Source organism: Anser anser (assembly GCF_964211835.1).
Source record: "Anser anser genome assembly, chromosome: 5".
In the NCBI taxonomy this organism is placed as follows: Eukaryota; Metazoa; Chordata; class Aves; order Anseriformes; family Anatidae; genus Anser; species Anser anser.
Window position 1 is genome coordinate 16446451 of NC_139725.1, and position 12367 is coordinate 16458817.

General features: G+C 34.3%; 2 protein-coding genes across 2 annotated transcripts in view; one reads left to right on the forward strand and one right to left on the reverse strand.

Annotated features, from left to right (window-relative positions):
- The window catches only part of LOC310900530 (uncharacterized protein), a gene marked incomplete at its 5' end in the record, with an annotated part of 545595 nt that overhangs the window by 415870 nt on the left and 117358 nt on the right, over positions 1–12367 (reverse strand). The gene's annotated exons all lie outside the window — the stretch shown is intronic.
- Positions 1–12367, forward strand: part of LOC310899750 (uncharacterized protein) — a 566537-nt gene that overhangs the window by 148123 nt on the left and 406047 nt on the right. The window contains exon 9 of the mRNA XM_083836630.1: positions 12238–12343. The gene's annotated coding sequence lies outside the window, so the exon portion shown is untranslated. The remainder of the gene's footprint in view (positions 1–12237; positions 12344–12367) is intronic.

A 12367-nucleotide genomic window follows, 5' to 3' on the forward strand; every position in this document is an offset into this window, starting at 1 on the left:
CAGAAAGATTCATATGCACTACAAAGTATTTTTACTTGTCAACCACTCTATTGTTCATTGATCAAATGATTGATATGTGGTATGATCAAATAGAGCATACTGTTTAGAACCACCCCTGAATATTTGCAGATTTAGGAGGCCACATGCAGTCCATTTGTTTCTTGTAGTGTCACTTCTCATTTGCAAAGCCATTCAAATTAGAAGTACAGTTAAAAGCCATTCAAATTAGATGGCAGTTTCTTTGTATTTGCTGATTCCAACTCTCCCTTGGTAAAAATATTCCTATTAATAAATTTCTGGACACTCAAAAACTGCCCACGTAGACTCAGGTGATTTCTTCCAAAGTTTGCTTTTGTTTATTGCTGCATGGCTCAGTGTTTTACTGATGTGTTCAAAGAGACTTCAAAGATGGATGCATTCTCATCTCTTAAGTCTAGGACAGATATTATTCTCAGTTAAGAAAACATTATTTCTGATCAAAACCCAAATAAAATAAAAAACAGGTTACATGCCTTGGTATGTATGATTTTAGAATATTCCAATGCTTTAACATTATTACAGTTTTCTACACTTATCTTTGTCTTCTTTTTGCTATAGAAAAGATGGCAATTGGTGATAATGACATAGTATCGTGAATTATACTTTCTGTGGTTTTGCTATAGGTTGGATCAGGAATGCACTTTTGACTACAGTCCCTACTTGTGCTTTGGTTCTCAGCAGAGCTTTCCTGGAGTATTCAGGTGGAACTTAGTTAAAAGATGCAGTACATAATAATGAGAATTCAGGAAAAACTCTACAAATACTCAGAATGTAGATGCTGAATCTTTAGCATAAACTGTTTCGTTCTACAGATCTGCTTCTTCTATGTAACACTAATTAACAAATGTAGACACTGTATTACTTGAACAGTAATTTGAAAACCTGTCATTTCTAGAGACTTATCTTTCTTTAAAAAGAAAAGATACACAATCTTCTTATATGTTTTTGATTTATCAGGAGTCTGCTTGAGTGATGATCTTTTGACACATCATTCAAATTTTTGTTATTTTTCTTTGTAAAAATTCTCAATCACTTCCAGTCATATTGAATCACTGATATTTCTTTTTTCTTTTTTTTTTTTTTTTTTTTGGTGATTGGAGAACAAGAATGTGACTTGTGATCTAAGTAACTTTCAGAAAAGTCTGGAAGTGACACTGGATCAGTTAGATCTTCTGAAGTGATTCACCTACTGTTTTTGTTCGTAGATTGTCACCTGCCTTTTGAGTTGCTTTTTAGCTCTGTAAATTTGACGTGCTTTCACTCTGCCACAAAACAATTACATTTACTCTAAATAAATAAATAAATAATAATAATAAACCTTTTATAATGCTATAAACAAGATCAGTAGTGGTAGTTAAACAAAGCAAATGGGTGCTGTAGCATTCAGTTATCATTTCATTGACCATCATAGAAAAGCCATTTCTGTAGAAGAGTTAGCATGCTTTAAAAGACTTTACTAAACTTAATGAATAAACATGTTTCACTCAAACTTGCCTTACATGGCACTGATTATATAAAACTGGTTTGTAGATTTAATCTGGAAAAAATATTAAAATTTATTTCTCCTTTTTTTTTTCCACATTCCTTGTATACTTTTTCCAGCTTTCTGAAACTATTTAGAACAGCTAAAGATAAAATTAAAAAGCTTCTGTTTAAAAAAATCAAAACTTAAACTGGATGACATGTGCAATTATGTTGCGTGAAAAACATATCACAAAGTAACCACTGGAGAATCTATAAATATATGCAAATCTTTCAGCTTGTTCTCAAAATTCTTATAATTATAGTTGTGTTAGACGAGTGTATATTCTAAGAGCAATCTAAGTATGTACAAATCACTGTCCTGGTTTGCTCTGCAAGTAGGAAGTCCAGTCTTTAAAAAAAAAAAAAAAAAAAAATATATTGTTGAGAGGGACTGCTTTTTCCTTTTTTTTTTTTCCTTGTTTTAATCTACTTATAAAACCATTTGATCACTGACTTGTTACAACAACCTGAAGGCGCATTGCTGTCACTGTTCAATATAGGCTAACAAATAGAAGCCTTTTTGTAATTGTTAAATATGAACTGAAGAGTATTTAAAATGTTTAGTATATTACTGCATGTAGATATCAAGTGTAATACTCCTTTTCAGTGGGTTGGGCAATTGCTTTAATCTACCTTACAATTTCAGAACCTGCAAATATATGTATCTACTAGGGGAAATTTATCATATCTTCCCTTTTTTGCTTAATCTACAAGGCTGAGAATTTATTACTTTTATCTGAAGAGCCAGGTTTCTAGCTTTAACTTTGGAGGTTTCATATTCAAAGATAGGCTGGGACAGCAGCTGTTACACTAAGAAAAGAGTTAATCCAGTGTACCAGCCGTGGTGGGCTTTTTATCCTCAGGATGATCTTCCTTTGAGTGGACACAAAAGGCTCACATTTCCCCGAGGAAGCAGAGTTGACTGGAACAAATCTGCAATTCTAACCTACAATAACGATTTTTTGCTACACTTATGAGAAAACTTCCCTGCTTCCCTACCCTGATGAGGTGACCTTTGTATTGATGCATCTGTTTCTTTGCTTGGTAATATATACCTGAACTTCTGAGAATTACCACCAAGTATGTGGCTGTTATGAAGGGACATAAGATAGTTGTATAAGAACTAGCTCTTATTAGCTCCAGTCCAACAGGCTGAAATAGGATACACCAGCATCTGAGAAAGTTTGTAGCAATAGATGTTGGTTCACAACTAAAATGATTTAATTATTGCATTTCAGTAATGAAACATTTGTATTCCACAGAAGTGGGAATATTATTATGAATATATTCAATGGGAAACAGAAATGGGATATCTGCTGTGACAGAACGTGATGTGTGGGTAATGAGTTGTCTGCAAAAGTGTTGAGTCATAAATCTAAAAAAACAGAAAAGGAAAACAATGTGAGGATCCACAACTGTTTTATAATCATCAGGTTGGATCAGGTACTCCTGATACTCACTGATACTCCTGATACTCACTGCCAACAGCAGTGTTGTCACCTGCTAATATCTCACCCTCTCATATGGGTCTTAATTTCAAGAGCACAGAGTGTCAAAACCAGCAGTCTTACAGCTCTCCACTACTAAGAACTAACTTTCATGTTTGTTTGTTAGCAGTGGAGAATTTACAATTTAAAGCCTTACTGATTTTTTTTTTTTTTAAAGAGAACTCTATCTTTGAGATGGTTTGAAGAGGTACCTCTAAAAATTCTGCTTTGCAGAGGTGGCTAGAACAAGTTACTGAATATCAAGTAATTCTTTTAAGCACTTTGGGCAAAGAGGAAATCAAGGTTAAACTAAAATTATGTTCAAGAAGTCTCAGCTGTTTCACACAGTAGCCACAGTAAGAAATGATTACAGTTCCAATGATGTTTCCCTATCTAGAATGATATTCCATTTAGGGAATTTGTTACCGCCAGTTGTGATTTAAACAGTGTTGAGTAGAAGCTGGGAAATAACAAGAAGGTTACTATCTTTATTTGAATTCTACCTCTGTTTCAAGAACTTGACCTACAATATTGAAGTGTTTGGACTGAAATAGTTGCAAAATACCTCTGAAAATCTTGTCCTCTAGACTACTTTTATACTCACACAGATGAATAACCTCATCTAGGAAGTTTCAAGAAAACTTTGTAATATGTGTGCTTGCTTGACAGTATGTTGCAAAATTACTAATGATGGTACAAAATCCTCAGTAATTCTAACAGATTTAGCTCAGTTTTCTTTTACTATTGTATTTTTAACTTGTGGTCATTTTTTGACCCTAAATATATGCACTTTTAAAACACTTTGGTGACATGTGATACAATTGTGCCATTAACTCAAATGGACTTAGGAGTACAACTGTAAAAAGGCAAGGCATTGTACATGTTGAAAACAATTTAGGAAAGCTGAAGACAACCAAAGTGCACATAAGCTCTTACTGTATTGTTGCTGTGTCATTCAAGGGAAAGCATGTTTTCTATATTTGAAATCAAACTGGCTTGAAATTTTCTGTCAAAACAAAGTTTCACAAAATAGTGCCTTTGTTAAATGTGAAATACTTTCCCTACCACCAGTTTGAACTTTCACAAAACAGAAAGAAAGGTTCTAAGGAAAACTCTCCTGTATTCCTAGTGAAGGTGCATAATGGAGATTGTAACAGGAATTTCATCTTCAGGATCCGAATGATGTGTTCCTGGTAAACTTTAAGAAATATGGTGGTCAGATTTAACAGTCTCCAAAGGTCGAGTACATACTGTGGGAATGACTTAACTTTGATGTCAGTCACACTGAAAAAGAAATCTGTATTATCTGAATGACATATTGTTTTTTTCTATAAACAACATCTTATTTGTTATTTAAATTCAGCTTTGAGTTAAAACATGAAAAAAAGAAAAAAAGAAAAGAATATGTAATGGTCATTCTTTTTACTGATTCTATAAGGGTAAGGCATTCGCACAACATTTTATTTTTTTAATGAGTACTCTAAACCAACCTAAAAATATAAATTTCTTGAAGTAGTTTGTTTAGCTACTTAAGTCGGAGGCACTCATTTTGAGATAGCACAGGTGTTATATAACTAATGGTGTGCATTGTGTAGTCAAAAGCTGGACAGCATATCTGTGTTACCAAAAAGTCACTGATAACTTTTTAAAATCTATGCATGAGCTCATGGTGTCTTGCATTAGGAAATTAAATAATCCAGCACACTTAATGCTATTTTCAGAAAAATCTGATTTTGATTAATTTTAGCTTTAATATTTATATGCAATATAGTATTCTTGAAGTAATGTTGGTAGGGGAACTGTCTTTCAAAAAAGGACAAAATCATGGAAGGTTTAATAAATAGGATTACAGCTTTTTGGAAATCAGACTGCCATCATGCACTGCACTGAGATACATGAGTGAAAGAAAAATGCAAAATATATTTTGATATGACTGACACAAATAGAGTGAGGTAAACAGTTACAATTGTGATAGTTGCTATGGCAGCAAGTTCAAAAATTTCGTTATGTGGTGTCATTAATATGAAAAATAGATTTGTCTCAAAGCTGGCTGGGGCAGACAGTCATTTCCTTGCGATAGAACTGTATTTGTACAAAATATCTATTTAGCTAAATATAATCATGGTAGAATGAATAGGAAATACGTAAGCCAAATGTAACTCATACAAACCTCACAGGGGTGTTCATATCATGACATCCTTATTTTGTTGAACATCTCTTCCTTAGTCCATATCAAATATATGATTTTATTGAGCAGAGAAAAATTGGGTGATACATCGTTAATATTTTGAAGGTGCTCTGAAGTGCAGAAGCAGTTCAGTGGATGAGTGAAATGAGTCTGAGGAGAGAAGAGAAGTCTGAGTCTTGACTGTGGCTTTTGTGGAAATACCAAATATACAATATATATAAATCCTTGCTGAGTTTTATATAATTTCTATTTGTACAACTTTCTTATCACACAGCCATACCCTGGTTGCAGTTTGACAAAGATTGCCCTTTATGGTCATTGTTCTATTTTGTCACATTAGAGATAAACTTCAAGACTCTCAGCTGTAACCTGTTTGTTATCCATCACTCACTACTATAATATCAATTGTTTCCTCTAGTCATCCAAGGATTTAAAACTGCTTCCCTTGTCAATCACATTTCGCAGTTTCTAACAGATGATGAAAATTATCCAACTTTAAACCTTTCTTGGCCAACATGTCTACAAGATCTAAAAGAGTAAGGCCATTAGTGCACTGAGATTCATTTCTTCTGTTGAACAGTCTTGTCTTGACATCTCTTATTGTTTCTTCTCTTGTACTGAAATTGCAAAGATTTTGTGGAAGGAATGCTACTTTTTATCTTGTAGTTGCATAACGTTTTTATATAGGAAGTGTAATGAGGGTTGCACATGCAAAATAAAACAAATTGCATATGACTTAAAAATGTTATATGTATAATGATTATTGATATTGAATGAAGTATATTGAAATATAAGCCTCTGATGCCAAATTATCAGATGATTCAGAAATTCTTAAAGAAGAGGGCATAGTTTTCCAGGGTTGCTTCACCAGTGAAACCTAGAGTTACTTGCCTAGAAGTTTAGGCAAGTTACTTACCTAGAAGTTTAGGCAAGTTTAGGTTTACTTGCCTAGAAGTTTAGGCAAGTTACTTGCCTAAAGAAGTTTGCAGATTACCATAATAGACCATACAGACTGTTTAGGATATAGCAAAGCAAGAAAAAAACAGAATGCTTACTAGAGGAGAAAGCTTGCTTGCTTCTTTAATTGGAAGTATGGATTTCTTCTGATAAAGAAGCCAAACATTAACTTGATGGTAATAGCATGAATTTTGTTAATTCTGAGTACATATATAAATACTTGAAATGTTAGAAACCTGAATATTGCAATAAGATTTATTAGTACAACACAATTCTTTAACATAAAGATATTATGTATGCAATTACTGTTGTACTGATCATACTTATTCTAGTTTGTTAATGAGCCAGTAAAATCAAGTTTAAATATCTTTCTATATACAAATTTAAAAGTTTCATGTTTTCAGTAACAGAAACTTCGTGTTCTTAAGAACGTGAAATTGATAAAAGCAATAAAATATGATGATTATAGAAGCGCAGTGAAATTCTCCTTCCCTAGTTTTCATTTTATAAATTAAACATAAAAAAGATGAACATATAAAAACCTTGCACTGCAACTGCACATGATGTTCATCTTCATCCTCATCTGATGATACAAATAGTGCTAAAATGTTGAGTATTATAGTTTCCAGGCCCACAGGTTTTAATATGTAAAGTCTCACAAATCCCTGGTGAGGAAAGGAGGTACTATAGTAAGCCTACCTACTTTTATAGGTAGGTAATTTTATAGTTAGGCATAGAGAGAGGTGTGCTTGTCTGTGCCTTTGAAGGGAAAAGTAGCTGAGGTCAATCATCTGGAACCTCAGCAGCTAATTATTAGTCCATCTTCTGTGTAACTCCTGGAAAAATGATGGCCAGCCTATTTTACATAGGTTACTTAATTCCTTATAAATGACCTTAATGTCTTTGCTTTTCTTCCAATAGTTGCAGAGAATTAAAATTGAAGGAATAAGTGCATTTTGAAGGGCCCACTGACCTGTGGGAGACTTGATTAAATATTTAAAATAAAAGATCTTTAATTTTGTGATTGAGTTAGAGGTGCTTTCGTTAGGGAAGAATAAAGTGGAAAGATGGATCCCACTTCGTCTCCCAGTTCAATTTTACAGTTAGAAAGTTACTATTATAATACCCATCTTTTTGATTTCTGGGCAAATACAAAGCCTTTAGAACAAGAAGAGATCATTCGTATTTTTTGTAGCTGAACAGCCACTGATACCTTCAGTGTATGTGAGAGGAATTGACTTCTGTGATCTAGACCTATGCTTATTTAATCACATAATACATATCTTTGTAGTATCATGACATGAAAAAAAAAAAAAAAAAGAATTTAATTAAAACTTAAATTATAATAAAGAGCTTGGTATTAATTAAAACAAGCTACCTCATCTTTCCAGAAATGTCATCCATAAAAATGTCTCTCAGTGAATTCAAATGAGGAAAAGTATCTGAGAAAACTCTGGGGGTAGCTAAGTCACAAGAATTGTAAATCATACCTGTTGCTGTCCCATTTCAAAGTCTATAAACACTTCATCTGCAGATCTGGCAGCCCTTATGCAAGTAGCTCTTGGGACCCATAAAGAAAAGCCTTTTAGAAGAATGGTTAAATTGATTGTTAAATATTAAATGTCTACCTGTAGGATGGACTCCTAAGTGCCACAGGGCTTTGAGAGATTTAATGTTGGCTCTTTCTGGAATGCTTGTGTTTCTTTCTTACTCGAATCATAGGCAGCCCTTCATCTACTCTGCTGCTTCCTCGATGGATGGCCAAAGGGTATGGCAAAGTCAGTTAGCAGACAGATGCATTGAAATTCCACCAGTTATTAGTGAAAATCACTCGATAAGTTCTCCTTGCAGTGGCTGGCATATTGTTTTCCATTTTGAGACTGTTAAGTAAACTATGACAGAATTAATCACAAGTACATAATATCTCTTTTTTTCATTATGAAAGCACATTTAATCTCACTTTCTATCGTGCATATTTAGGAATTCTTTGGACTACCTAGAGTGGATAATACTAAAATAATTAACAGTATAGAGAATGGTTCCTGCTGAGTGAAATCACATTTTGTACTTCAGAAATAAAGCATTAAGACAAGCAAATGCGAACTGCCTGTCACAACACAAGATAATGATATGTAGTCGCTTTGTGGAGAATCTGTAGCCCTTCCATAGGATTCTGTCACAGACAGCAGTCATCCTCCCTCCTGGGTGACTTCATCCTCCCTCCTGGGTGACTTCTGCCCAGATTTACCCCAGCAAAGTAGAAGGTGTGGTCTCTGCAGTGAGTCTTCACCCTTTCTGTGAAAGTGAGAGAATGCTTCTTTGCCCTTTTACCTCCCTCTTTACCTCCCTCTTCTCTCTTCTAGGAAAGGTAAAAGAAAAACCTTGGGGATCGTAAACAGCAATAATCACCCACAGAGAGATTCTCTGAGGAAGAGAAATGTGAGAAGCAGTAATAGTAGTAAAAAGGCAGACAAAAGGATCAGTGTAAACTAGCTTTAAACTTGCAGGTGACTTATGAAAGGAAGATAATGGTTCTCTTGTATACTTCTTTAAAAAAAAAAAAAAAAAACATACATAGAGTTGTACATTTCTCTCTCATGTGGCCTTAAGGCCATTCATTCACATTCAGAATTACTATGGCAAAGTTAAGCTATTTCATAAGCAAACTATAAAAGTTGACAGAAGTATGAAGAAATATAATTAAAGGTGAAATTGTAGCCAGGCTGGCCGTGAAGGCTGATGAGGTGATAACTGTATACACGTGTCAGGGTACAGACTTGAATAAGGGTATTTTTATAGTAACAAATCAGGAAATAGGTAGGAAAAGCAGAATTAAATTAGAAAGGAAAATTCTGGTAACTGAAGCTTATATAAAATGTTTTGGCAAATGGCGAATTTGGCATTTGGTACGTTTTAGCTAGATTCGTAAATAAAATGTAGAGCAGCAGGAAGTCTGGCACTGAAAAGGAAGTGGTTTGCATAAGCTAGATTGCCTTTTTCATCTTTTGAGTATTTAGTTCTATTTTTTGCTTGAACTGGCTAGTTGGGACAGGCTCTGATTATTTCTATTTTTGCTCATGTGATTTTAACTTTGACCATCTCTAAGCTGTGTCAGCGGAAGCAACACCGACAAAGAAATTCTGTCTTTTGAGCTGTATTTTTAGATCCTGAATGATCAAATGAGAACTGAGCTTTTCCACAGCTTTTCAATATAGCAGCTGGGCCTGTTTCAATGTTGCCTTTTAAACTGCTCACTGCAGATAGAAGAGTGCAAGGCCTGAGCGTGGGGATTTGCCATGCAAGCCCCCATCTGATGGCTGGGGCATTCATCCATCGCTAGCTGGATGCACAACGCTCCTGTGGTGTCCTCAGTAGGCAGCCTCCTACTTACACTCAGGAGGCATGACAGGTGTAAAGTGTATTTCCCAGCAAATATATGATAGATCGGAAGACCGTTATACTCTGAGTACTGCCTAGAGACATGTATTTTACTAGAAGGAAATATCTATGTAGCAATTATCTGCTGTCACTATTTGCTCCAGTCTTGTCAGCTCTCACACATTAAGCAGAGTTGAAATAAATAATTAAAATGATAATATGAAGGCTTTTTACTTATAATTTCCTATGACGAATAGTACCAATTCAGAAAAATAAAATAAAATAAAAACAACAACAACAACAAAAACCACTATATTTTTTACTTCATTACAATTTTGGTTTGGCTTATACTGTATAGAGCAGATGTTCCTTGGTTGAAACATTCAGGTCCTGACCACCTGTATACAGATAACTTTGTGTGCCTAGAAACCTGCAGGAATACTTGGACAAATGCCACTGGTGAGAGGAGGTGGAATATTTTATGTGTGAAAGATTCTGAAATGTGTACTTGATACTGTCTGGTCACATAAAAGGAAACTCAATTTTGTTATCATTTATAAAGGTCTCAGAGGACTTTTCACAACGTACAAAGATGCTCCTTCTAGCATATCACCTAACAGCTCTAAATTCAGAGGAATATTATTTTTATACTCTTCTCTTTGTAGTTCTGGTTGCATAGAGCACTGTAGTAATCATGTGTGATATAGCTGGTTCTTGTTCATTTATTACGTTCCACTTTGGTAGCATAGTGTTATATTCAGGAGGATTTTTTTTTTTTTTAATCCATGTCTTGACATATAGCAAACATTTGAGTGTCTCCAAAGATAAGTGCCTGAAGGGTTGCTTTGTTTGTTTGTTTGCTTGCTTTTTGCTTTTGTTTTTTTTTGCTTTTCTAGAATATCCTTAGACTCAGGCAGCCCCACAGGTGAGCAGGCAGAAAAACAGGCAGGATGCTATTTGCAGCCTTTCTGCATTTCATCAGAATTCATCAAAAACAATCTCTTTCTGCAGAATGCTTCAGTTTGGCAGATGAGTGTTTTATGACAAAAGCACAGTTTTGTCAGAAAAATCCTGTTTAGCTCTATTCATTATATGATGTGATAGAGATAAACCAGATGCATTTCAGGCTACTAATCACTGAGCATGACTGATTGACTTTCCATTTCCTCTCTATCGTCTTTCTCTTAATTGCTATTGTACAATACCAAGATGGGAGCTACAAAGTCTGCAGACTATGTTGCAACTTTTTATAATGGTTTTATACTGGTTATATTTATATTTTCAAAATTAACATCTATGTACCTAACGCTCATGTGGAGCACCATTTTCTGAGCTAATGTTGCTGGTGTGTGTTTTGCAGACAGCATTTGCACATCACTTAATACTTCAGATGAATCCCTATGCTTGTTGATAGCATCCAAAGTACATGTGAAAAAATATGCATTTTTGAAGGGAATTAATGCTCTGGTCAGGGCATTATTTTAATATGGTGTTAACTTAGAAATCAAAATGAAATTAGGTTTGTGACTACAGATGGATGAATGTACAGAAATCTCTTCTTGAATTAATGACTGAACACTGAATAACTAAAGAAAAGTACACTCTGCCAAGAATAGATCTTAAATTGTGTACTGAACCTGATAAATAAGACAGTTCTGACCAGATATATAGGTGCCCAGTCAGAATAACTGAATGAAATAAACATAATTGCTTTAATATTGAATATTAATTATTGGGAACACATCATTTAATAAAATTGTTCCAACATGAAATGTAACAATGAAAAAGCCTCATATTGAAGTACTCTGACTTTTTTTTTTTCTAGTCTTTTAGCTTTCTGTGTTGATGCTGTTGTTTTCTTCTTTTTGGATGAGTATTTGTTTAAAAAAAAAAAAAAGGAAAAAAAAAAAGAAAAAAAATCATGAAAGCCAAAACTTTTCAAGAAAACAGATCAGAAACTTTCTAAGGCTGAGGGAAAAAAAAATCACCTTTTTGTCTTATTCTGGAGGTGTATCCCTCCTTAACAAGTAATTGCGTGGTTAGAACAATCGTGAGGGATACTGAAGAAACTGCAGTTCAATTTATTGCTTTGCCTGAAATCATTATCACTTTCTGCAAATGATTTAGTCACCTTGAAGCACAGTAGTATTATGCTATCTCTCAAGTATACAGTAAAATGTATGAAAAGAGCCTTTTTTTTTTTTTTTTTTTAGATGGAAAGTTGTCCAGCTGGTGCAAAGGAAACACTTAATAAACCCTGAGGGCAGCTTTGCACAATCACTGCTCTGAATAACTTTCAGCCAGTACCACACAAGAAACAGTAAATGAAGTTTCCCTAGTGTTATTATATCTAAAGAAACTGAGAAAAGTAGTATACAGAGGAATTGCACTGTGAAATTTGATAAATTGCTGGAAGTCAAGAGGTCTGACTAACATATATTCCTTCAATCTAAAGCCTAGTTTTTGTTTTATGTACCAAGAAACAATAAAAAGTGCTTCTCCTCCTGGTCTCTTGCTGATTTGTTAGTGGTTCTAAGAAAGAGCTGAATTTGTGAGGTCATTTTTTTTTCCTTAGCCCTGAATTACCAGTGGGTAAAACATAAAGAAGGGGGGATAAATAGACACGTATGACTTCATTAAGGCTTGTTTCCTTTCTTTGTTCAGGTTGGAACCTAAGTTTACCTCTAGCTCTTGTCTGAGCCATGAAGAATGGAGAAAGAGAAGAGGTTTTATAAGCAGACGGTTCCTACCCTTACTACTGGACTTTATGGTATGACTTCCATCTTTATATTTT